This window comes from Sorex araneus, chromosome 4 (assembly GCF_027595985.1).
Source record: "Sorex araneus isolate mSorAra2 chromosome 4, mSorAra2.pri, whole genome shotgun sequence".
NCBI classification, from domain to species: domain Eukaryota; kingdom Metazoa; phylum Chordata; class Mammalia; order Eulipotyphla; family Soricidae; genus Sorex; species Sorex araneus.
Genome location: NC_073305.1, coordinates 162855329 through 162880774, shown reverse-complemented (window position 1 = coordinate 162880774; position 25446 = coordinate 162855329). Strand labels below are relative to the sequence as shown.

At 41.0% G+C, this 25446-nt stretch overlaps 1 protein-coding gene across 7 annotated transcripts in view; it reads left to right on the top strand.

Moving 5' to 3' along the window:
• MAP7 (microtubule associated protein 7) overlaps nucleotides 1-25446 on the top strand; it is a 174743-nt gene that overhangs the window by 45839 nt on the left and 103458 nt on the right. The window contains exon 1 of one of the 7 annotated variants that reach the window (XM_055136328.1): nucleotides 22628-22646. The exons of the other annotated variants lie outside the window; for them this stretch is intronic. The gene's annotated coding sequence lies outside the window, so the exon portion shown is untranslated. Of the gene's footprint in view, nucleotides 1-22627; nucleotides 22647-25446 lie in introns of those variants that run through there. 7 annotated transcript variants of the gene reach the window in all.

Sequence of the window (25446 nt, the reverse complement as noted above, 5' to 3'; positions counted from 1 at the left end):
CTCCTGACATTTCTGTATTTCTTTTGTTTTTTAGGAAAATTTTTTAGGTTCATTAACTGAGCTTAAAGTAAAAGTTTTATTTTCACTGCTTTTGCTTTATTACATGATATGCCTTTATATGAAGAAAATGCTTTTATGTCCTAGTATCAGAATGAGTTAAATCTAGCATTTATATTAAGACATCTTTTCAAAAACGTAGCTCACTGCTAAAATGAATCCTCTGGTTTTCCAGGGGGGAACAAATGTAAACAATAGAGCAATGTAAGCACCTTTTCCCATGGAAAGAGGAAGTAGGATCAAGATTGTATTTAAATGGACTTAAAAATCATCTGCACTAATTTGCAACAACCTGCTTATTTGAAAAAAGTTTCCCTTCTTTCTTCATTCATGCTATGATTGGATTGGACTTCATGTCGTTTAGGAGTTAAGATAAATACAAGCTTCAAGTTTAAGAACCCCTAGGAGTCTGGGTAAAAATTCTTCACTTAGAGAGTCTACTGTATCATATAATTAGATCCAAAAATGAATAGAAATTATGGTCTGTGTACATGTGTATTATATGTTCTACTGATAATATTTAAATGCCACCATGTTTTAAATTCTAGCTAGTTTATATGTTTAGCCATCTTCTATTGAAATATAAATATGTTGGTAGGCAAATGGAACAGGGAATATTTTTTAAAACTTTCTAATTACTTCATTAAGTATTGAGAAAACAGGTGTTAGATAATATAGATGCGCTCGGTACTGTTTATTATGCAGAATACAGGCATTTGTTGCATGATCTTGCTCTTTCCCCATGAAAGCCATTCATTCAGATCAGAGTGTAAAGGGAGCTGACCAGAGCCATGAGGGGAAGATGGCAGAAAGGTCATTTTAATGTATTGACCTTTTGGTTCATTTTACTTTTAAATCTAAGATTTTCATTTATTGTATCCCACTAAGGAGATGTTAGACTCACATTATAATAATAAGGAAAGAAAGCCAAGTTGTGCTTTCATTATTTTATTCTTTAGCTTTGTTCTTATTTTTGGATGCAAACTTTGAGCAAGGAACATGCAAGTCAGGCACTGCTTGTTTATTGATCTGGGAGTGGTGGCTGTTCATAACTCACAGAAGTCATTGTCATGATAAACTGAATGATTCTGTAATAGGTTGCGTTTCAGCACCACAGGGTGTGAAACCTGGGTAATCGCTTTAAACAACCTTGTCCTAGGTACAAGAGGCCATCTTCTATGTGTTTTGCACAAATAGTTTCTCTTGGTACTTGAAATCGTGTCAAAAATTGGATCAGATGTTCAGTTGAACTACATGAAATCACCCATGTTTGATCGTTTGACCTAAAACAGCAGTTTCACGTTGTTAGGTTTAACAAAGTACAGTAATAAAGGAAATTGGTTTAAATTTTAGACACAGTGATTTTTAAATTTTAAAATACCTGTTAAGATCACATTCAGTAGTCTCTGAAACTTTGTACAGTTAATACCTTTTACTTTCAGAAGCCCGTGTGTGTGTGTGTGTGTGTGTCTGTCTGTCTGTCTGTCTGTCTGTGTGTCTGTGTGTCTGTGTGTCTGTGTCTGTGTGTGTATGTGTCTCTGTGTGTATGTGTCTCTGTGTGTGTATGTGTTGGGTGTGTGGCCAATCACAGATGTACTTAGGACTTACATCTGGTCCTCCACTCAGGGGTCACCTCTGGGAGGGCTCAGGGGGATTCATTTAGATGCTGGAAATTAAGCTTAGGTCAACCACATGCATGGCAAACACCTTCTTTAGCTGGTAGGTATTTAGAATGGTGAGCAGAATGTATGCAGAGTGGTATGTAATGGTATGCAGAATGTCTCTTTCCGAATCCCAGAAACATTATTATTATTCATGGCAAAATATGACAGTGAGGATAGATGTGGGTTCCAGGACTTGAGGAAAAATGAAGGCATGAAAACATCACAATTCCCAATTACAGTAATGTCCACAAGTTTTGCTGCACAGAAACAGGATAGAGAGCAATGATGGCAAGAATGCTTAGGGTACAGTGAGTGCTCCTGAGTGGGTAAAGATTGGGGAATAAACAGTGGGGCCCATGAGACTAGCCTCTAGGGGGAGAGGAGGGACTTGAAAGCAGTGGTAATAGGAACGTACCTTCACATGAAAGTCAGGTCACCATTCTAGATACCTACCAGCATTGGGAGATATCTGGGGAGAGAGTTGCATACATATAGAGTTTCTCCTTCTTATTTATCCTAAAAGGATGAATTCAGACTCATAGTTTGTATTATTAATATTAGAAAATAAAAATATGACGGGAAAGAATAGTCGTTGCTTTACTTGATAACATTGAATACAGTGAACTCAGTAATTAAGGCGGGGTAGTAGCTCTTTTTCAAATCCCTGATGATTTGGGCATGAGGGAAATTACTGATAAAGGATAGTACTGAATGTCAAAAATCAGGGTGATGAATGAGGTGTGAGGATAATGTGGGAGGGGAGCGAGGGGGAATTATGAAATCTTCATGGAAAAAAATTCAACCCCCAAAAAGGTAGAGAAAGTATCTTAGCGTGGAGCCCACTCTCAGTGCTGGTCAAGGGAAGTGAGCACTAGAGTCTCTGTTCTATTCAGATCAGAAATCTGAAAAATGGGTTGCCCAGCAAGTGAAGTGTGAAAGATGAGCGTAGTCTGTGTGGGGGTTAATGCAGATCATCCCTAGAAACCCAAAATTTCTAACTCTGTATGTGGCATGTGTTTCCTATGTTAGTTTTATTTCTCTTATAAATTCCTAGCATGGCGCATACCAGGAATCAATAAATATTTGTTGCTTGACTGGAAGAGACTGTTATTTTCTAATTTTTATTTTTATTGAACAACTATAAATTACAATGTTACTTTCTTTTTAGAAACAAAGTAAGGTATTGTTTGTGGTAATCTTTTTATTGAGTACATCCTGTTCATTAAATAAATGGAGAATCACATTTGCTTCCACTCTAAGTAAGGATATAAAAAAAAATAGACAGGGGCTGGAGTGATAGCACAGCGGGTAGGGTGTTTGCCTTGCACACGGCTGACCTGGGCTCGATTCCCAGCATCCCATATGGTCCTCTGAGCACCGCCGGGGGTGATTTCTGAGTGCAGAGCCAGGAGTGACCCCTGTGCATTGCTGGGTGTGACCCAAAAAGCAAAAAAAAAAAAGCAACCCAAAACAAAAGTTAGGGGCCTCAGAGATAGTCCAGTGGGTGATGCACTTGCCTTGCACTGTCCAACCCAGATTTCATCCCCAGCACTCCATAGTCCCTGAGAGTAATCACACCACCAAGAGTGATCCCTGAGAGCAGAGCTAGGAGGAAGCCCTGAGTACAGATGGGACCCCAAAACCAAAAAAGTGAGTAGATAAATAGTTAATAAAGGGCTGGGGATAGGGTCAAGGTTGTCCTACATGGGGCCCCGGTTCAGTTACTCACACTGTGTAATTCCCAGCACCACCAGGAGTGGCCCTGGGCACCTCAAGCATCGCCAGGGTAGCCCTGGTGGTGTCCAGCCCTGCTCTCCTGGGCTCTGGCCTTGAACTGTCTGGACTGCCTCACCATGTATCATCGGGACTGGTCCCCAGCACCCCTGCATGGGAGCCCCCTCCCACCAAAAGAATAACAACATGGAAGAAGTTAATACTCAACAATGTTTTTCCCCAGACTGGAAAAACTTATCTAGGAATACTCTAAAAGGTACTTGAAATTTGAAAAAGGGACTTGAAAAATGAAATCACAGTCACAGAAAATTACCTATTGTGAAATGAGTCACAAACACAGTGTGAAATAACACACTATAAGCTGCCCATTTCTTGTAAGACTTGTCTTTCTTGAGAGTGTCTTCAATTAGCATAGTCTTTTTCCAAGGGCAAGTATGCCTTGCAGTAGGACTTTCAGCTCTTCACCTAAGCAGATGAAGTGAGTGACTCTAGCAGTGGTCCAACTTTGATAATCTTTATAGCCATTACTAGCAACTAGAGCACAGAAAACTGTGGACAGTAATAAGGGCCAGCCATGCTACTAGTTGCTGCCTAAGTATTTAAAATAGAACATTTTTCTAAAATACAACATTTTTCTAAGTCATAAATATTTTAACACTTAGAAGTGGAGACCAACTAAAGTTGCTTTTAAATTATGCTTTTTAATAGTCCACTTTCTACATATAATTATGTTAACAAGGTAGTATTTACATTTCTAGCCTCCGTGAATTCTATGTGTATATATTTTTACCAACTCGTGATATCATTGCATAGAATTTTACAGCTAGTTTTCTTTCTACTTAGTTTCAGAAATCTTTTTTTTTATTATTTCAATTTTGGTTTAGGACACAGAATTGGAAGTGCTCAGAGGCTACTCCTAGTTTAGTGCTCAGGAGTCACTCTTGGATCAAGGGACCATGAGGTGCCCAGAATCAAACTACAGCTCCAGCATACAGAACATGTGCTGTAGCTCTTTGCACTTGCTCCCTGGCCCCTCGAGACATTTTTGAATGAAATATTCTTCTATAACAGTGCACTGTAGAATTGTCGTCCCACTGTTCTGTGATTTGCTCGATTTGCTCCATTGTGAGACTTGTTGGTACTGTTTTTGGCATATCGAATACACCACGGGTAGCTTGCCAGGCTCTTCCGTGCGAGTGGGATACTCTCGGTAGCTTGCCAGGCTATCTGAGAGGGACGGGGGAATCAAACCCGGGTTGGCTGCGTGCAAGGCAAATGCCCTACCCACCGTGACTGATTTACAGCAATATGGTAGTTAATTCTTTTATTTGAAATTTCCATCAGTTTCATAGGCAAAGAAATTAGAATTTATTTTGTACTTCTTTGATTACTGAAGATGGCAAACATTGCCTCCCTGCTTCCTAGCATTGTCCTTTCTTTTATACATTTATATGTTGGTTTCTTCTGGCATGCTAGGGGAATGTGTTTGTCTTTCTTTTCATTAGTAATGGACACTTGGGCTTTTTCTGGTATTAGAGATATTTTCCCATTCGCAGTTGAATATTATAATGAATGTTGGTGCTTTGCTCAGATCTCTTTTATGTGTCGATAGTGGTGATTTCAGAAGTCTCATGATGAGGGGCTGGAGCGATAGCACAGCAGGTAGGACGTTTGCCTTGCATGCATCTGACCCGGGTTCGAATCCCAGCATCCTATATGGTCCCCCAAGCACCGCCAGGGGTAATTCCTGAGTGCAGAGTCAGGAGTAACCCCTCAGCATCACTGGGTGTGACCCAAAAAAGCAAAAAAAAAAAAAGAAGTCTCGTGATGAAAGAGTAGATTTGGGAATGGGCGTTCTAAGAGGTTCAGTCACATCTGAACTGTAGTGATCACCCAGTGTGGGAATCCCTGATCAGCTATAAATCCTCAGCATAGAATGACCCGTGTTCCCCGGGTCTGATCTCTGGGATGCATCCACACCCCAAGCCTAAGGCAGGCGTAAGTCCGCTTCAGAGGCATGAGCCGGCCACTTCTAACTAGGTCAGTCTGCAGTGGCTTGCACAAACTCGGGGCCTATTTTTGTCTCTGTTTCTTCTGCCTGTGAAAATTAGAGTTGAGAAATGCTACAGATGCTTCCCATATGGTTGCTATTAGTGAAATTATGGGCTGAGGGCTTAATTCAAAAAAGAAATTAAAAAAAAAGGCAGAGTAGGTACACTCAGGCTATTTAGAGATGTCAAGGCATGCAGGAGACTCCAGCTGTCACCCAGGGCGGTTTCCATGGAAGCTGCCTCGTCCTTCTGTGCAGTGGCCTCTGTACTATTCTTCTTGTTCTTCTTGTCCCCGGGAGGGAGCCTCCATTCTGATCTGCATGACTCTTGCCCACCTCATGCTAGAGTCATCCAGGAAGGACTGGAGTATAATCTTTTCACTTTTCTCCCCTTTCCCACGAGATTCCCCCCTGCCACCAACGAAATAGCTTGTGTACATTTGCAGTGATTTTTTCCCCACTGACTTGTGAGAGCTGAGCATTATCGCTGCCCCAGTTTTTCCAACATTCAGAATTTAAAGAGAGACTTGCCCTTTGCAATCAGTTGTACTTGTTCTTAGGCTGGTGTGTTTGGCAAGAGCGGTGAGCAAGCTGCAGGGGTTTATCACTCTAATTGGTCCATTACATGTACTTGTTGTTTCACTGTGGTCTAACCGGGGAAAATGTTCTTCCACCACAGACTCACGGAGCCTGCTAATGGACTTTAATATCTGCTCTCTCCATCTGTAAAACTGCATTATGGATTCGTATTGTAAAGAATTCAACAAAAACTTCACGGGATTGATCATTAAGTGGCCAAATTTAGTTACTTTCTATTAGAGTAATCAGGTGACCTCTAAATTGGATTTCCCCTAAATTTCTAGTCAATATGCTTGTCCAGTACATGTGGCCTCCAAAGAGAATTTACTGTGACCTTGTTTTCTTTTTATGAGAAATGTTCTGTTGAAACAATCATTTCAGTGTGCCTTGTAAAGAGAATCTGAAATGACAGAAAGATGAGAGTGGTGGGGGCGGGGAGGGAGGGAGGGAGAGAGAGAGAGAAAAAAGAAAGGTGCCTGCCAGAGGTAGGCTAGGGGGAGGGGAGGAGTTTGGGGGTGGTGGGAGGGAAACTGGGGACACTGGTACTGGGAAATGTACACTGGTGGAAGGATGGGTGTTGAAACATTGTATGACTGGAAACCCAATCAAGAACAGCTTTGTAAAGGGCTAGCTTATGGTGATTCAGTTAAAAAAAAATAAGATAATGTAATGATGTTTATAAGGCACATCCTACAACTATTCCAGATTAATAAATGTTGAGGAAAAAAAAATCTCTTGGTCAAATTAGTGTGGACATTCTTGCTGAATTGCTTAGTTTAGTGTAGGATTCTTCAAAACATTTCAGTATATATGTTGGAATTTCTCACAAGAGAGATGCAATTGATACCTTATTCTGAAGACATTTTCTGTCAGAATTCCTCTTTGGGGAAGCATTATTTTGAAGCATGATTAGCAAATCCTGAACTGTAGTTAATACTTTTGTGTAAGTGATTGAAAATATTAGATATGATTCATACTTTAAAAATCATTTAACATGGTTAAATTTGTTTCTCAGTGTTTTATGTTTCATACACAAAATATATACTGGTAGATTTTTTTTCAAAAGTTTTTTTTCAATTAAAACAATTTTCTATTTAGTCACCATGAAATTGTAAAGTTATTCATGACTGGGTTTTGGGCATACGATGCTCCAACACAAATCCCTTCACCAGTGTCCACTTCCCTACCAATGCCTCCCCCTCCCTTTACTTCACGCCCCGCCTTTACAAGAGATGCTTTTTTAAAAAACAATATGTCTTTGTCATGTGATTTACAGTACTCTTGCTGATAGGGTCTTTTAACACTCCCACATTTCAGCACCATCTCCTCCCTGTGAAGCCTCCCTCCGACACAGATGTTGCCCCTTCCCTGTTCCTGTCAGGTCTTAGATATGATAGGAACCAACCCAAACGTTTCTGTGTGCCATAAGTGGTTCAGATGCATCCATGTTTCATGCAGGAAAACTGACAAGCCCAGTCTCTGAGATATGATTATTTTGGTGGCAAATAAAGCATTAGCTAAATCAGTGTGATAGATCAAAATGCCAATGTGGGAAAACGGAAGGAAATGGAGAGAAAGTAGAAAGTCATTATTGACTCTTAGAGAATAGTTCGCTTCTATTTCACTTTGTCTGTTGGAGTTGGGGTTTGGAGTATTAAAACTGTTTCCCCTACATATTGTGCTACCAACTCTGCCGGTTTTAAACTTGGTTTGTGCTGTGGAATGGAGGGAGGTCTGTGCTGGCCTTGGGAGAGGAACACTGATCAGGCGCGGAGGGAGCATTTCCAGGCTTAGCTTGAGCTCAGAGGAAGATTGAGTCAGTTGGTGCCTGTTGAGGGAAACTGCTGCCTGAAGTTCTTCCAGTCCATCTCTCGCCACCCCCCTTATGACGGATTTCGTTCCCCTCTGCCACATCAAGCCACACGATTTCACTTTCACATTGCTCTTTGCTGCTTTGGTTTTTGCAGCCTGTTTAAAACTTAGCATAGAAAAGTTTGAATTTTTCCTTCTGAGAAAGAGAAGGTTAAAACAATCTGAAAACAAGCCGTTGAATGTAGAGGAATAGATTCTTGTAGTTCTTCTGCAATAATAGCAAAACAGTTGAACCACTGGAATGGAGAAGATAATAGATAGCATACTCCTTTTCCGTTACAGCTTTCTCTTTAAAAGAAGATGTTTGTTTTCTGGGTTTTGGTGCACACCTGGCAGTGCTCAGGCCTTATTTCTTGTTCTATGCTCAGGGATAGCTCCTGACAGTGCCGGGGAAATATATGTGGTACTATTAAGCCTAGGTTGGCCATGTGAAAGGCAAGCACCCTACCAACTGTACTGATTCTCCAGCACCCCGATGAAGATATTTTTTCTCAGTTTTCATTTAATTTCTTTTTCATTTCATTTTATTCCATTTTAGTGTCTCTGTAAATAGAGTAGTTGTCACATAATGTTTTTAATATCAGTGATGAATAGATCTATTCAGTGGAATTGGTAGAAAAAAATTTTTTTCTCATAGTTTGAGACGTGCAGAAAAGCTGAAAAGTTGCAAGAACGGTACAAGGAATTCCAGTGTGCCCTTCACCCAGAACCCTCGAATTGTTAACATTTTAGAAGATTAGCTTTTATTTTATTTTTTTTACTTCTTAAAAAGGCTTTTATATAACTATATTACACTTATCAAAAAAAAATCACCACAGATACAATGCAGCAGTCTAATCTACTTAGCCATTTTCCCAAGGATGTCCTCTGTAGCAAAGAAAACTTCAAGATTATGCGTTGTATTTAGATGCCTTTTGCCTTAATGGGAAATGCACCCTCTGATCCTTTCTTTGTAGTTCATGCTATGAACACCTGAAAGCATTCCATCCAGTTGTTTTGTAGGATGTTCCTCAGCTTGGGTTTGATTAATGGGTTCTCCGTCTTCCAGGAGGCACTTGTTGATTTTTCCAGCCCTGGTGTGATTCATTATCACTCGAGGTGGTTTCTGTTCAGTTCTCTACTATGATGTTACTAATTTTTGCTATATAAGGTGTTTCATTTTTTGAGGAGATGCTTTCAAAACTAAGTAAGTAACGTTCTTCACATACCTGATCTCTAATTTTGGTATCAGTGATTCTTGCCTGAACCCACTGATACTATTTGTTACCAAACTAGTCTTTCAATTCATGGCTCTCAGCTCCCTCTATACTTATTATTTGACTCTTGTACTCTAAGGAAGAGCTTTTCTTTCTTTTATTTTCTTTTATCTGTGTCACTATATGACTTTTATTCCACTGGCTTACAATGTCTTTCTGTAATTCCTTATTTTGATACTCAGTTTGTCCCAGTTTGAACCCGTGGCTTCCTTTCAAGTGGGATTCTGTGACCTTTTGACCTGTCTCCAACATTCTTTGAGTACATTTATCTTTTGACACAAGGTGTTCCAGTCTCATCTTTGTCCTTTCCTTTACCCACTATTGGAATCAATCATTTTTACAAGGAGCCTCGTACCTTTTACTGGGGAATATTTTAAACCAGTATCTGGGTGCTGTCTTTCTTGTTTCTTCAAGAGCATCATTCCCTCTAGTCCTCTCTGAAGACAGAGTTTAGAAATTAGTATGTGAGGTAAGTACATGCACAAACATGCTCGCTTGCTTGCTCGCTCTCCCCTCTCTCCCTCCGCTCCTCTCTCTCTCTCTCTCTTTCCCCCCCCAAAAAAATGCATATACTCAACATCTTTGCTTTTAATGTGACTTATTCTTTTCTGTATCATGAAAATATCACTGGAGTAGGTAGGTCAAGAATTACAGATTCTGTTTTTGGCGATCCGTCCATGAGATCCAGTCATAAGAAGTTGGGCAAACTTTTTATGCCTTCTACACTCACTTTTGTTAGTTATTAGGAATTAATGAACATGGCTTAATTTTCTTTAAATTTGTTTCATTATAAACCTTGATTTATAGTACGGTTAATAGCAGTGTTCAGGTACACAGTGTGTTTGTTGCATCACGTCCAGCACCAGAGTTTCAGTATCCTTCCACCACTGTCTCTTGCTCTCCTGTTATTACCCAGCAAGACCCATCCCTTAGCAAGCTCAGTTCTGTAAGCCAGCCTTCGGGGTCTGTCATCACTGGCCATTGTTTATTGTCCTCCCGTTGATGCGCTTGACTTAGCATAAAACTTCCTAGTCCCATTCACCTAAAATTGAAGGTAAAATTTTAAAGAAAGTTCTAGTTTTGAAATTACATACTTCCTACTGAGGGTAACTGAGCCCATCTACAATGATGCAACTGTTACGTATCTGTTCTATCTAATATAGTAGCTATTAGCCACAGGAAGCTGTTGAGTAACCAGTGGCTAGGGTTACCAAGGAACTGAATCTTTAATTTAATTTTATTAGCCACACATGACTGGTGGTCACTAGATCCAACAGTACAGCTCTGCAGAGTAAATAACTCATTCCATGTCACACTGGTGCCAGTGGCAAAAGCAAAAGCGGGTTCTGTTTTGATTGTGAATATTAGATTAAATAAAGCATAATATGTTTTTTGTGGTACCTGGTTAGAATTTCTTGATGCTAAAGCTTCTGGCACACTAATTTCATAGCACATTTTTTATATATTACTTTCTTCAACATGATAGTCTACATAGCAGTATATTTAACAGTCTGTATAAATGAGAATTTAGACCAGTCCCAAATCTGTTTTCAGCTGTCAGTATTATTAGCATTAATACCTGTACTTTAGATACTTATTCTTTATAACTATTTTCAATACAAATACTTTTTAACTGGGGCTGGAGAGATAGCACAGCGGGTAGGGCGTTTGCCTTGCACGCGGCCGACCCGGGTTCAAATCCCAGTATCCCATATGGTCCCCTGAGCACAGCCAGGGGTAATTCCTGAGTGCAGAGCCAGGAGTAACCCCTGTGCGTTGCCAGGTGTGACCCAAAAAGCAAAAAAAAAAAAAAAAAACAAAAAAAAAAAACAAATACTTTTTAACTGAAGAGCATTTAAAAACGCTCCTGGCACCATTTATTATTAAAGTGGCATTACTTTCTCCAAAACACTAATACATTGGTAGATCTGATTTCATTACTCAGGTTTACAATATTTTTTTAAATGCTGTACCTAGATTTTGGTTTGTTTTTAATAAGAATGTGTGGTTCAGTGAGATAGTAACTCTCAAATGGTGGTGATAAGAAAGGAGATTGCTGATATCTTTCAGGAAATGTCCTTCCGGGCTGGAGATGAAAATCTTAACACTGTTTCTAACTTTGGGCATGAGAGCGAGTGTATGCCTTGCTTGCAGCCAACCCCAATCAGCCCTCGGCACTACACATGCTCACCCAAGCGCTGCCCAGGGTCCCCTCTGAGTATAGAGCCAGAGATTGCAACCTGCCAGGTATTTACCCCAAAATAAAACCAAACTGTTTCTTCCTTCCACCTAGGAATTCTACTTAATGATCTAGTCTACAGTATATGTACTGTCTGTATACATGTATATGCATGATATTTTCATAATAAAAAATGGAATAATTTGACTTCCTAAGGTAAAAATAAGCATCTTTGGTACATCTATGAAGAGCTCATGATAGGGGATATAATTGTTAAAACTTTAGTTTGAACAGTTCATAGAAAGCAGTATTAGGCAGAACAATTTAAACCCGACCTTCCTAAATGATGGGTCATAACCCCAAGTGGGGTAACTAGATGTGGTGGTTGCAGAAATTGTTTTAAAATAAATGTATGACTTATTATCGGTAAACTTTTGCTTTGTATACATGTGTTATATACTAAGGGTCCCATAAACATTTTTCTGGGGTCTAAGGAGTCACAAGTAGCAAGAGTATAAAAAAGCCTGGTTTAAACTATGTAAAATATAAAAGAACAGTGTGATCAAATTTCTGCTCATCATAATGGTAGATTTTGATCCTTTCCCCAGAGTTCTTCGACCTTCAGTCAGCTCTGTCTTGGTGAATGTCCCGGCATCACATTTGATTGCAGGTCTATCAATAAGCCCTGTTATCATTAATTCTAAGCTATGTCACATCTCTCTGTTTATAACAATCTCTACTCGCATTCCTCTTCAAAACTACAATCCCCTTCCCCACTATGACATTAGTGGGACCAGAGGAAAAGCTCAATGTGCTGAGCACCTGCTTTGTGTGCAGGAGGACTAAGTTTGATCCCCAGCACCCACGGTCCCCAGAGTACTGCCAGGATGACCCCACAACACAGAGCCAGGAGTAGCCCCTGAGCACCATGAGGTGTGTCCAAACATTCCCCTCTCCTCCCTCAAAATAAAACATACAAAGATTAGTAATTTAAGCAGACTCTGCATCTGCACATGATTCTATCATGTACCCCTCCATCCCAGCCAGTGTCCACACAGCAGCCAGAGTGGCCTTTCAAAGTAATTGATCAGATCCTGACACCTCTCTACTTAACACATTCACTTGCTAATGATTTTAGTATAGAATCCTTGCTATGGACTCCTAATTTCCTGTTTTTCTTCTTTCTTACCACATTTTAGCACTGTCGCACTGTCCTCCCATTGTTCATGGATTTGCTCAAGCGGACACCAGTAACATCTCCATTGTGAGACTTTTTGGCATATTGAATATGCCATTGGGTAGCTTGCCAGGCTCTGCCATTCGGGCAGGATACTCTCGGTAGATTGCCGGGCTCTCCGAGAGGGACAAAGGAATTGATTTTAACACATTTAAATTTATTAAATCTTGATTTTTTTATTAGCCTCTTTTACTCACTGCTCATTCCACTCAGAATGTTCACGTTAACGGCCCCTCCTCTCTCTCTCTCTCTCTCTCTCTCTCTCTCTCTCTCTCACACACACACACACACACACACTTTCTCTCTCTCTTCGTGGCTTTTGCAGAGCCTGGCTCCTCCTTACACTGCACTGTACCACTTCAGAGAGGTCTTCCCTAGCCTCCTTGTCTATCATCTCTTATCCCTACCCCCATGATTGCTTCCTTCTGAACACTGACCTTTCTCATTAATCTGCCCTCTGATATATTCTTCATCTCTAGCCAATGGGTAGAAGTGTCTTAAAGAACAGTGCCAGGCACACAGCATCCACTTGAAGAATAACAAATGAGTCAGCAAACCAATAGCCACTTTCAACAAGAGTGCAGTGCAGAAAAGCTGTCTCCTGCAGCAGACTTCATGAAAAACATTTCTGAATGCCCTGACTGGCAGTTCCACTCTCAGGCTTATCCTTCAGACAGTGATAAGATTAATACAGCACTTTTTTGTTGTTTTTGTTGTTGTTGTTGTTTGGGGGCCAAACCAGGTTGTACTCCAGGTTTATTGTTGTCTTTATATTCAGTAATCATGCCTAGAGAGATTCCTGGGCCGTATGTGGTGCCATGAATTGAAGGCAGGTTGGCTGCATGCAAGGCAAGGACCCTCTGGCTGTACTATCACTCCAGTCCCCGTACGACTCTTATAGGCAGCCTCAAAAACTTTCAAGCAATCTAAAATTTGAAAAGCAGCTACGTGATTTCCTACAACTATATTGTACAAGCATCCAAGAGATGTTTTAGAAGCATACTTGCTTCCAGAATATAAATTAGATTTTAAGGTATTTCATATTATAGCACTGTAGCACTGTTGTCCCATTGTTCATCGATTTGCTAGAGCAGGCACCAGTAACATCTCCATTGTGTGAGTTGTTGTTACTGTTTTTGGCATATCCAGTACACCACGGGTAGCTTGCCAGGTTCTGCCATGCGGGCAGGATACTCTCGGTAGCTTGCCAGGCTCTTCGAGAGGATTTCATATTGTATGTAAATAAAACAAGAAAATATGCACTAAAATATGTACAGTGGTAATGTCTAATTTGTCAGACTGCTACTTATTTTTAAAAACTGGGGGCTTATATACGTTTTCTGCACTTCAGTGTCTAATGTGAAATCCTTTGCAGTATTTCCCAGAGTGGCTGATACTGCCCCTCCCTAAGCCAGTCTGAGAGAGGGTGGCAGTAGTAGCCTCAGATACAATTTGACGGGGTATTGTTTGTTTGTTCTCTTAAATAAAGCAGGATTTGGGACCAAAGAGATAATAACTCAGCTCAACAGACCAAGCACATGCTTTATGTACAGGAGGCCTGGGTTTGATTGTTTGATCTTCAGCAGTATATTATCTCCTGAGCACTGCCAGGTGTGCCCCCAGTTTACCCCCCAAAAAATAAATAAATAAAAGAAGGGAAAAAAGAAAGTAGATTTCAATAGGGGTGCTGATTTTTATTTCCAGTGAGGCCAAGTAAATTTGGGAACCTCTTTGCTGGGGGCTATGTCATTGCAATTTAGTGTTTCTTGAGCTACAAGTTTAGCCAGAGCCATTCAGGGAATAGACAAAAGAACTCTCCCCTCCTGTGGTAATGATGTTCGAGAAATATAATCAGTGTGTTTGTGGCTAAGAAAGGGACTAGCACCTGCTGTTTGGGAGATTCTAGGTTGGTTTTATGCCAGATAAGGGCGTTTGTCTTATTTTTGAAAGCATCTGGGAGATTTGACAGAGATCATTCAAGAGAGATCCCACATGGAAAGATGAACAGGAGTAAAAAGAAAGAAAAGGGAAGCATAAAGCATACTAACAGAAGCACAAACGCATCCATTTTGCAGAAACATGGGCTCTCTAGGGCAGTGGTGGGAAATCATTCTTAAAAAGTGTATGGAAACACATTTGCTGTGGCCATAATTTGTCAGGTGCTTGAGACCTGGTAGGTGTTTAGGCAGGGGGAAGAGGAGCAGGGTTGTATGGCAGCTAAACTGACAGATGATGAGGGCTGTGAAGGGGAAAGGTTGGCTGTGATGAGACTAGCTTAGAGGATGGTGATGGAAACAGTGGTTTGCAGTGCGGCTGTTTGCCCCGTACGGCAAGTGGCAAGTATGCTGCTGAGCCACGCTTGATTATATCGGAGAAGATCCTGGGAAACGTGAACTCTCTTACTTCCTAATGAGTTTCCATGGTGCCATCAATTTCTTACAGTTGCGCTGTGTGTGTAAATTAGGTTCTAAGGTAGAGATTTGTTCTTTGAATGTACTAGACGTCTACTTGCCTTTGTCCTCCAACTTTATTATGACTGCTATATGCTGAGGATGAGGTAATGTCAAGAGCTAGGAGGTGAAAGAAGCGGTGGTCATAGCCTGGGATACCGAAATATGGGGCCATTGGGTTATGTTTTCTAAGCCAGAGTTGTAAAATACAAAAAAAAACAACAGTTTTTCACATATAAAAGTATGTTATATCTCCCTATAATAACTTCAGTATGTTAGTCATTCATTCTGTAGGCAAGTACCTGAAATGTTGCATTCATTTAATTTGAAGAGATTAATAAATACCCCTTTGGAAACTGGGTCAAGATCCTGATTTAATTTCTGATCTAACTCAGGATTCCAGCTGTCAGACTATCCCATAATCCTCAGAGAAATCCCCTCTGAAAAAAACATTATAATTAACTTGCAGAAATTAACAACAAAAGAGGGAGAAGTCAGAAAATAGTTGATTATAAATGTCCCGTGTGGATATTGACATGTAAGCCTTTGAGAAGTGTTTTTTTAAAAAATATTTAGAGAGAAAGCATTTTTACAAAAATGTTTTCCCTTGAAAGAAGTAGTTGACCCTTTCTAATCATTTTAGTCCCAGTAATCAAGATGTGGCAGTTTGACTGCTAAAATGTTTACAGGAACTGCTGTTTCAATTCTTTAAAAAAAAAATTAATAACTTAATTCTAATTGGTTGTAATTTGGCATTCCTTACGGGGACCACAGAAAAGCCATTTGTTTCTGGTGATATGCCGGCCGTGGAGTAGGAAGATGGGGAAGGTATAATTTTTAAATGGTTAAAAGTATAGTTCAGGCCATTCCTATGAAGATTAGACCTGGAGGGAAAATACGCTCCTACGAAGGTTAGACCTGGAGGGAAAATACGCAACTTGAAGTCAGCCTGGAAGATTCCCAGGATGATTGAAAAACAGATAAACACCTAGTACTTACTCCTAAAGTACAGAACTCCGAATGAAATACATTTTTAACTGAATTGGAGTTTTTCCTAAATAATCCGCACATGCGGCTTTTGTCACTGTCCAAGGTACTCTGAAATGAGGCCTGAAAATGAAACGTCCTGCTCCTAGAGACATAAAGACTCCTCTTCTGGAAGAAACCTGTTGGAAAGGGAAGGGAGAACAGATTGCTACGTGTATTATAAAGGTTGAGAATAAACAAATACCCTTCCAAAATCAAACTCACTGTTTTTTGAGCATAGGGAAATTGGGAAAAATCAAAAATTAAAATTAAGAAGGATGCCTGGAGAAAGTGAAATACTTTTCCCGTAACTGTGAACAAAATATAAATGTATTTTAGCATCTCTCTCATAAAGCAATGATAACTCTGGTTCCAGTATTTTGTATTAAACATTTGGGCCGGAGCAGTAGCACAGTGGGTAGTTCACTTCCATTGCAGGCAGCAGACCCAGAATCAATCCCTGGCACCACATTTGTTCCCCCAAGACTGCCAGGAGTGATCCCTGAGCCTAGAGGCAGGAGAAACTGAGCACCACCAAGTGTGTGCCTCCCCCCACAAAAAAAAAAAAAAAACATGAGAAAAAAATCCACTAAGTTCTACCAAACATTCATTACGATTTTATACTGTACCCCTTTCATAATTGTGCTAAGTCAAAAATAGTGTATGGGACTCTTGTGTAAAATAAAGTCTGCAGGGTAGCATTTAAAAATTCTTATGAAGAATGATAATGCACTATAAATGCAGTCTTCTTTTTATTCTCTTTGTCCTATCCAGTCTTTGAATTATTTAGTGAAACAAATACATCTTCAGATATTATTTATGTCCTCACTTACATTACACAGAGACCCCCAGCGTCTGTTGTTTTCTTCAGAGTTCAAACCAATGCTGGTCCACGTGATTTTCTGTGGACTAAAGCTTTGTTGGGAAAAAAGCAGAGACGCTATCAGATATCCCATAAGCTCGTATAATTCTCGCAGTAGCTTTCAAGTTCCTGCTTTGTAAGAACTGCTTGATGTTTTAGTCGCCAGGAGTTCAGGGTGTGGGGGAAGAAAAAAAGAAAAGCAAGGGGAGAAGAGAGTAACAGAGGAGCAGGCTTGATTAGCCACGACACTAAGGTGTCTGAGCTGCTTTCACCCAGGACTCTGTCAGGGCACCCAGCCCGGTCCCTGTAAGAGTAGCAGTGGGGTCTCAGCCTGGAGAGAAGGGCTGAGTCAGCACCGGCCCACCCCTCACCCTGGCGGGGAGTCCGCTAAGGGGAATGAATGAGCAGCCAGAGGGAAGAGTGGGGCTTCCTCGGGCTCCTAAAACTGCTTTACAGTCAGGTTCATGGTTTATCACCTCCCATTACAAAATGCTTGTCATATTTTATATCATCTAGGGCTTATATCATAGAGATCAAATAAACTTCTTTCCTCTTAATTTCATAGGATCTATGTATTTTTTTTAATGATGTTTTAAAGTCACCTGTTTGTTTTTTTCATTTTTGGACCACACCCAGAACAGTGCTTAAGAGCCCCTGGATCTGTGTCCGGGGTTGCTCCTGGTAGTGCTTGGGGGTCCGTGAGGTGCTGGGGCTGGAACGTGAGCCTCCGTCCTGCCACGCATGTGCTCAGCACATTGAGCTGTCTCTTCATCCCAAAGCTTATTTTATTCTAAGAGTACTTCTACTCCCTTGAATCTGCATTTTAAATTCTCGGTTCAGCTTGCTTCTCTCTGTGTTCTTGCCAGTGTCCCGTATTAAGTTTTCCCGTCTACAGAAAATGAAGCCAATGGTGAACGGGAATGCAGAGGCTGGAGTCTGGAGGCAATAGCAGCTATGATGTGTGGTGCTAGAAATGTGCCTCTTAAAGATGGGCACTGCTGGCTGTCACTGATGGCACCCACCACGCTGCACTGGGATGTAGACATCTCCTTGAGTCCCTTGACACATATGAAACCCTTTATCCTCTTTGCTCTTGTGTTAGCATTCAGTTGTTTTGTTAGATGAATGCATCATCGTTTCGTTACAGGCTGCTGTTCCTCAGGAAATAGTGGCCCACTGTCCGCACACAATGTCCTCTGTCTTGCCTTGTCTCTTCTCTCCTGCGGGTACCAGTCACTTGCCATCAGCAGGTGACACCGGGCTGACACTCCCTGAGTGTTTGAATGAGAAGCCATCGTGTCAGAGGGCGGAGGAGTTCGGAGAGGAGCTGAGCCTGTGCGAGTCTGCTCACATGTTGCTTTAGTTCTGTCTGTTTGCTCGTCCAGCTAAGAATCTGCCACTCACTAGCTTTAACTTCATAATCTGAGTTTTCTCGTCTGCAAAATTGGCAGAAGAATAAGGTTGAGTAAGACGAGACAAGTTTGTATATGTTAAAGTTCTTAAAATTATGCCTGACATAATAGATGATGGATAAATTTGAACTGGCTGGGTTTTTTTTTTTCTTTCTTTTTTTTTAAGGCCCCACAATGGACAAAGAAATCTACTTTGAAAAGCAGATTTCCCTCCCATCTGCCTTTCTCTCTACATCTGGTAGATGAGTAGGGCATGCCGTTGACCCCTGGCCAGTAGAGTGTTTTTGACAGCAGGGCTAAGCACTGAGGGGACGTAGTTGGTGGAAAGTAGAGATCTCAAAGGCATGAGGCAGTTGGCCAGACGCAAGGAGCAGCGTCTCCTTCTAGGAGCTGCAGCAACAGGTCCACAGAGCGAGTTCAGGAAAATGAAGCATAACGCCATCATCTATATCAGTGCTTCTCAGTTGGGTGCCAAACCCCCCCTGTTGATCCCCAGAATATTCCAAGGGGGCCACAGGTGACAGTCTTGTAAGTGGGGGGAGGGGCAATGGGGAAGGCCACTGGAAAGAAACAAGAGGTCAGAGGTCAGAGAAAGGTTGAGAAGCACTGGCGGGGGGCGGGAGAGGGGGGAGATTTGGAGTGAACCAGACACACAGGGATGCTGAAGTGTAGTGAGGAAAGCAGAGAGACACAGGCACGTAGTTCATGCTGACGGGGTGAGACTTGGTTCTAAAGGGAACAGATACTCCATAATCAGCTCTGCATCTGCATCTGGCAGTCTTCTCTTGTTTGTGTGAGGACCTCTCCCAGCCATGCCGACAGCCACCAGGCTACACCCAGTGGTGCCAGGGAGATCATGCGGTGCCAGGATTGAACCCTGGGCCTTGCGCAGGCCAACCATGCACTCTCACCCTTTGAGCTTCTCCCTGATCCTAAACAACATCGGTCTTAAGAGCTGTGTCAGTGACTGGTCTGGGGATGGCCCGAGGGAGAAGGCTACAGACCAATCTGTACACCGTGAGAACAGCAGAAAGATCAGAACACCAGAACAGGGGGCTTCTAATCTTTGATAAAGTGGGGGAGGGCACAGCTAGTTAGGTCCCAGTCTGAAGTGTCAGTATATCAATTCAGAGGGAGGGAATGAAATGATTTTATTTGCTGGTAGAAGTTACTTTTTCTTAACTTGCTACATTTATCATTCCAGTTCAATTCTGCTTGAGGTGTCAGAGAATGTGGGGTATCAGTCCTAACATGTATCAAGCACTACTCAATATGCTGGCGTGGAGTTAAGAGAATAACTTAATATTTAAATAATGTGCCTCAAAAATGTCCTGTCAGCAATAGCTAACGTAGGCCTCTGGTTTGCACCTAATGCTGTTGTTATGTTTTTAGCTGTTTTGAATTTAGTTGTTTTGATTGGAGAATTCTTTTGCTTCTTCAGAAGCTAGGCAGTATTTGAGTATTAATCACATCAGGCCATTGGACCTAGCGTATGAGCACAGAGATGAATGCAAGGCAAGGTGATAATTATGATTATGATGATTAGACTGAGTGATGTGAACTTTGGCCTGCCTTCCTCTAAGGTCAGTCCCATATCATTAGCAGCTTGAAGAGCTTCTGGGGAAGAAACCAGAAAGCACTCAGTGCCTGCTCTCTGGGATAGCTTGCACCCTGGTCCTGTCTGGAGGGAAGCAAACAGGACCAATCACCATTGATTTTTGCCAGGAGACTGTGATTTTTTTTTTTTAATTTTCACCAAAGACAATATTCTCCTTTAAGGGACATTTAATGACGTGTGACGTCATCTTTTGTGGTCTTATTTGTGGAAAGCAGCATGTGTGGCTGTGGTGGCTATAAACCACATAGAGACCAGAGATGCTGCCAGGTGCTCCCTCTCAGCCACCCAGAGCAAAGAATGATCCAGTCTGAAATGTCAGTAGGACACGGTTGAGAAATACTGCACTAGAGATACTGTTCATGTTTGTACAAGCCAGGCTGCTTTCGAACATGAAAAGTACCTGGCTTGGGAGATTGATAGTTCTTAGGTAGCTGTGATGCAGGGGTTCTGCAGGTTTGGGGGTGATGGGAGCGCCACTGGCATTCTGCTGGTCTGCGTTAGCAGTCTTCAGTTTCCGTGGCCTTGGAAATGTTCGCTGCAGAGTGCAGTAAGTATGCAGTAGGTATTTGACTCTTGAGCACCTTTGAAATTCTGTACATCCAATTTTTCTTTTTTTTCTGTTTCCTTCTATTCATGTTTCTTTCCTTCTTTCTTTCCTTTCCTTTCTTTCTTTTTCTCTTTCTTTCCTTCCTTTCTTTCCTTCCTTCTTTCTTTCTTTCTCTGCTTCTCTTTCTTTCCTTCCCTTTCTCTTTCCCTCCCTCCCTCTCTTTCTTTCTTTCTTTCTTTCTTTCTTTCTTTCTTTCTTTCTTTCTTTCTCTCTCTCTCTTTCTTTCTTTCTTTCTTTCTTTTTTTCTTCTCTCTTTCATCTTTCTCTCATTCCCTCCCTCCCTCCCCCGCAGCTTCCTGTTTTGAGGCTTCACCAGGTGGTACTACTGGCTCTGTGCTCAGACTGTCACTCCCATCAGAGCTTAGGAACCATGGTCTCGAACTTGGGACTCACATACAAGGCATACACTCGGCCCAGTGAGCTGTTTCTCTGACGCTGTCCTGTTACTTGTCTGAGACCTGTTAATAAAGACTTAAAAGGGTTTATTTTCTTCTTAACATCATCACTTCCTTTTCCAAATTGGTCCTGTCACTCATGCAGTCTCGTTAAGTTACTTGGTTTTCATTATTGTGACACTCTTGTCATATGTGTCTAATTTTTAATTTTTAAAGATTTGGGGGCCATACCCAGCAGTGCTCAGGAGCTATTCCCAGCTCTGGGCTCAGGGGTTGCTTCTGGCAGTGCTGTGGTAACAGGGTAAGGAACTATCTATGTGGTGCCAGGAATTGAATCCAGGTCTCACACATGCAAAGCGTGCATGTAATCCAGTGAGCTATGTCTTAGACCTGACATGTGTTTCATATTTTTGTTCTTTTCACTGCGGGAGAAGGAGTTTGAGCCACACCTGTCAGTAATTGGGGCTTACTCCTGCCTTTGTGCTCAGGGATCATTCCTAATAGTGCTCAGGGAACCATATGCTAGGGATCAAACCTATGTTGACTAGTATGTAAGATAAGATTCTTGACCCCTGTACTACATCTCCCGCCTCATATATTCAGTTCTTATAAGTGAATAGCAAAGACCTGATATGATCCTTGTCCTTCAGTTTCTCCTCTGTGCCCTTGGACAAAATGCCTCTTTTTGGTATTCCTGACCCCAAGATAAAATTGTGAGTAGTAAATATCACTAAAATAAAAATAGTGATAGAGATGTTGATTTCAAAGTTTATAACACAGCACCTCACTGGTTTAAAAAAAAGAAAAAGATAAATTCCAAATATGTATACTGAATTTATTGAGAAATAACTTACCAAATATTTTTACTATTAATCTTTTTTCTCCTTTTCTTTGAAGACTTCCAGAATTTTTTAGAACTTGCTAAAGCAGTTTGATCTTTTGGACCTTCTGGAGGGCAGCTAAACTTGATTTTATGCAGTTTGCAACAACTCCACAACTGCTTTCAATGAGGGAAGAAAAAGAACAGAGATCTGTCTGCTTGACTGATTCTAAATGATGGCCTTTTTTCTTTTTTCTTCCTTTTTTTTTTTTCAGATGCATTTGGTATGGGAACAAAACCAGCCATAATCCTCAGGGTTTTAAATGTCATTTTTAATACATCAGGAAACCAAAAAGGCAGAATCTGGAAAAACAGGCCAGAACATTGAGATGCTTTGGGTCAACTATTAAATCTTTAATATGTTTAAGGCCCAACCCGTTTGAGGCCCCAGCTGAGTTTGTATCCCTGAGATCTGAAGGGATGTTTTATCAGCCAGGAAAGACCTTCCTCCTCCCAGCCTACACCCATGTCAGCTTCACTGGCTCTTTTGAACAGAATCCTCGCGCCAGTTTTCACTTGGTTCACTGAACAAGGTTACTGTTAAAACAGTGTCTGTGGCGTTGTGGGTCACGTCGCCCCTCTTGCCTTTCTCCCGAGTGCACCTCAAGCTGTGTGGGAGATAATGCTTAGATGATGAAACGGCCCCTCTGCTGATCATTCTCTCCTTGCCGGGCTGAGGAACTCCCAGCAGGAAGAAGGGGCTATGCAGCTATGGTGCAGCGGAGCCGAGAAGGCAGGCTTTTAGCATGGAGGACACTCTGCTGGACTGTAAGTTGTTGGGCCCAAAATGTGTTTGGAAACAATAGTAAAATAGAGGAAGCAGGCCATCTTTCGGTTTTGACAAATGAACACTTTTGACAGGTGCCAATGCAGAGAAGGGAGCCCGTCAGTAGATCTCTGGCTCGGGAAAACCTTGTTGGTTTGGAAGTTCTTAGAAAAATGAATCCAGAATTTTAATGAAATCTGAAATAAAACAACCTGTGTTCTGTGGTAGATGATAGTTTGTACTTCTGCCTTTGTGTCCCTGGCCCATGTGATGGCTTCCATGAATGTTAGTGGTAAACCAAGTTTCATGTTACATGTCGATTTTTGTGTAGTTGGTGGTGGTGGAGCTCAAAATAAAAGGAAATTCTGACTGACATTGCCTAAATCTCCTTAAAATGCTTGATCTAGTCGGTAGCAAGCTTAACACAGTTGTGTTATTGTCCAAATAAAAATTTAGGTCATGATTTATTGATGATATCTTTATGAGACCATCTTAGTGATGCGTTCATGTTTTTATCTGGATCAGATAGGATTTTGAATGAATTATTGCTTTTCTATTTGGAGAGTAAATTATACTGATTAGAATGAAATGTCATGCTATTCTTTAGGTTGTTTAGGTTTGGTTTTTGTTCTGGGTTTTGTTTTATTTTTAAAACAGAAACATTAGCCGCATATTCCTCTTACCTCTTTCCTGATCAGAAGACTTGAATGTTCATGACATGTAAGCAGTGAATAGTATGTGAGATTTACAAAGAAAACTTCAGAATCTTACATACTTTGTTCTGGAGAATTACTTATTTTCTTTCCTTAGACCTTTATGTGGATAAAATATCCACATAAAAGTAACAATGGTGTTTCTTCACTAAATTATTTGCCCTTTAAGATATTACATATCTTTATTTTTATATAAAATAAGGTATCATTTTGGTATTTTATGACTACATAATGTGAAGTTAGAGTGGTATAAATGTTTTTATGTTGAAATCTGAGTTTGCCTTTGACCTCGACTCTTGTTCTCGGACCTCAGACAAGTTACTTATACTCCATGTGTCGTATCATAGTTCATAGAAAGGGAATCATCTCTACAGAATTATGTATACACTGAAGAGATAAAATGCTTGCCTCATGCTTGGTTTCCAAAAAAAAATAAATCAGCGTTATTGTTAGGCGTATTTGTTTAAATCACTCAGTTTTCAAATTCCCGTTGTACTTAATGGATTTATGTTATGATGACCTCCTCCACCCATGCAAGTATATTCAAATATTAGAATGAGACATAGTTGATGAATTGAAATCTTTGATTTCATAATGAATTATTTAAATGTGTTAATAAAGTTGTCAAATAAAATGAAATGCAGATTAGTCAGTAAGAAAATTGGAGAATATTCAGTAGGTAGCATCAATTTTTTAAATCCAATAATTTTTCTCCAGAAGTTGTAGATGCATGATTCAGAAATGCCGTTATCCGAGACACTAGAGTTTGGGCTTACTCTTCCCATTCCTGTCTTCTAGTTTACTCTCGACTAGGCTTTGCCAAAGCAGAGAAATGAAAGCTTTATGTTTCCATGAACTAAATTTGAAGTGTATGAACTAGAACTTTATTTGGATAGAGACACAGGTTAGGCTGTGCTCTCTGTGGCACTGTGCACATCACCCCCTGCTCAGTCTATGCCCGCACAGCTCTGGGGAGTGAGTATGATTAGCAAGAGTGACCCCGTATCTCCGCTGATAATAACTGCACCATTGGTCACTTGGCCTCTTCTCACCTTACTGCTTATCACTAGCTGATGCTGGTGTTTATTGTCTTCGCTCCCACCTGCAACACACTCACAAAATTACATATTTGATTAGGGCAGGAGTCCAGTTTTATTCACTGTTTTATCCCATGTGCCTCGAACAGGGCCTGATAACTAGAGGTGTCTTTTCAGTTATGTCAGATTAATAAATCACCTCTAGTTGTCAAGGCAACTAGAAGTGCCAAGGTAGAAAAGACCTTTCCTACTCTCTGTATAAATCACACACACAAAATAGCAAAACTAGGATGAGGCCTTACATAAAACCAAGAGTTTCACTGTTAATTATTTCTGTGGTTTGGCAGAACACTAGTGGTTTGTTCCAATTTTTGAAGAAAAGAAGAGAAAGTCCGCAGGAACTGTTACTGTCTTCTGTTATAGATGATTAACCTTTGTGCTGAGCGGACCAGAGCAGAAGTTGACTTCCTTTGGGATAAGTAATTCCGTGAAATATACAAGGAAAATAATTCCATGTTAAAGGACAGGCCAAATAAGATGTGTTTTCCGCTGAGCTGTGGGGAGGTAATTTCAGGGCCCAGGAGAGGTGACCCTTCCTCAGACTTGGCAAGATCACTCAAAGCTGCAAACTGCGGCTCTTTCACCAGGAACTTAACTTTGTGATGGTGTGCTTGCATGCTTAAAAAAAAAAAAAAAAAAGCCGTGAGACTTCCTGTTGAACAAGGCACTCAGAACACACTAGCCACTTTCAAACTTCTACCTTTATCGGAAAGTGAAATGCACTTTTGGGACAGAAGACCAGATTTTAAAACCCAGCTCTGTGTGAGCGGGGGCAAAGCCTGTTTAACCTCTGAGCCTTTGTCACTCCCCTCTGGCATGGCATCAGTCACACCTGTCAGGATCATTAAAGATGGCCCAGTGAGTTTACGTGCAGGAAAGTGACCTGAAATCCTCAGAGCAGATTACATGACGTGATTTACAAGACAGTGCAAGTTCTGTCTTTAAATGAGAATTTTGAATCTTTGACTCTACATTCTGTGTTCATCAAAGTA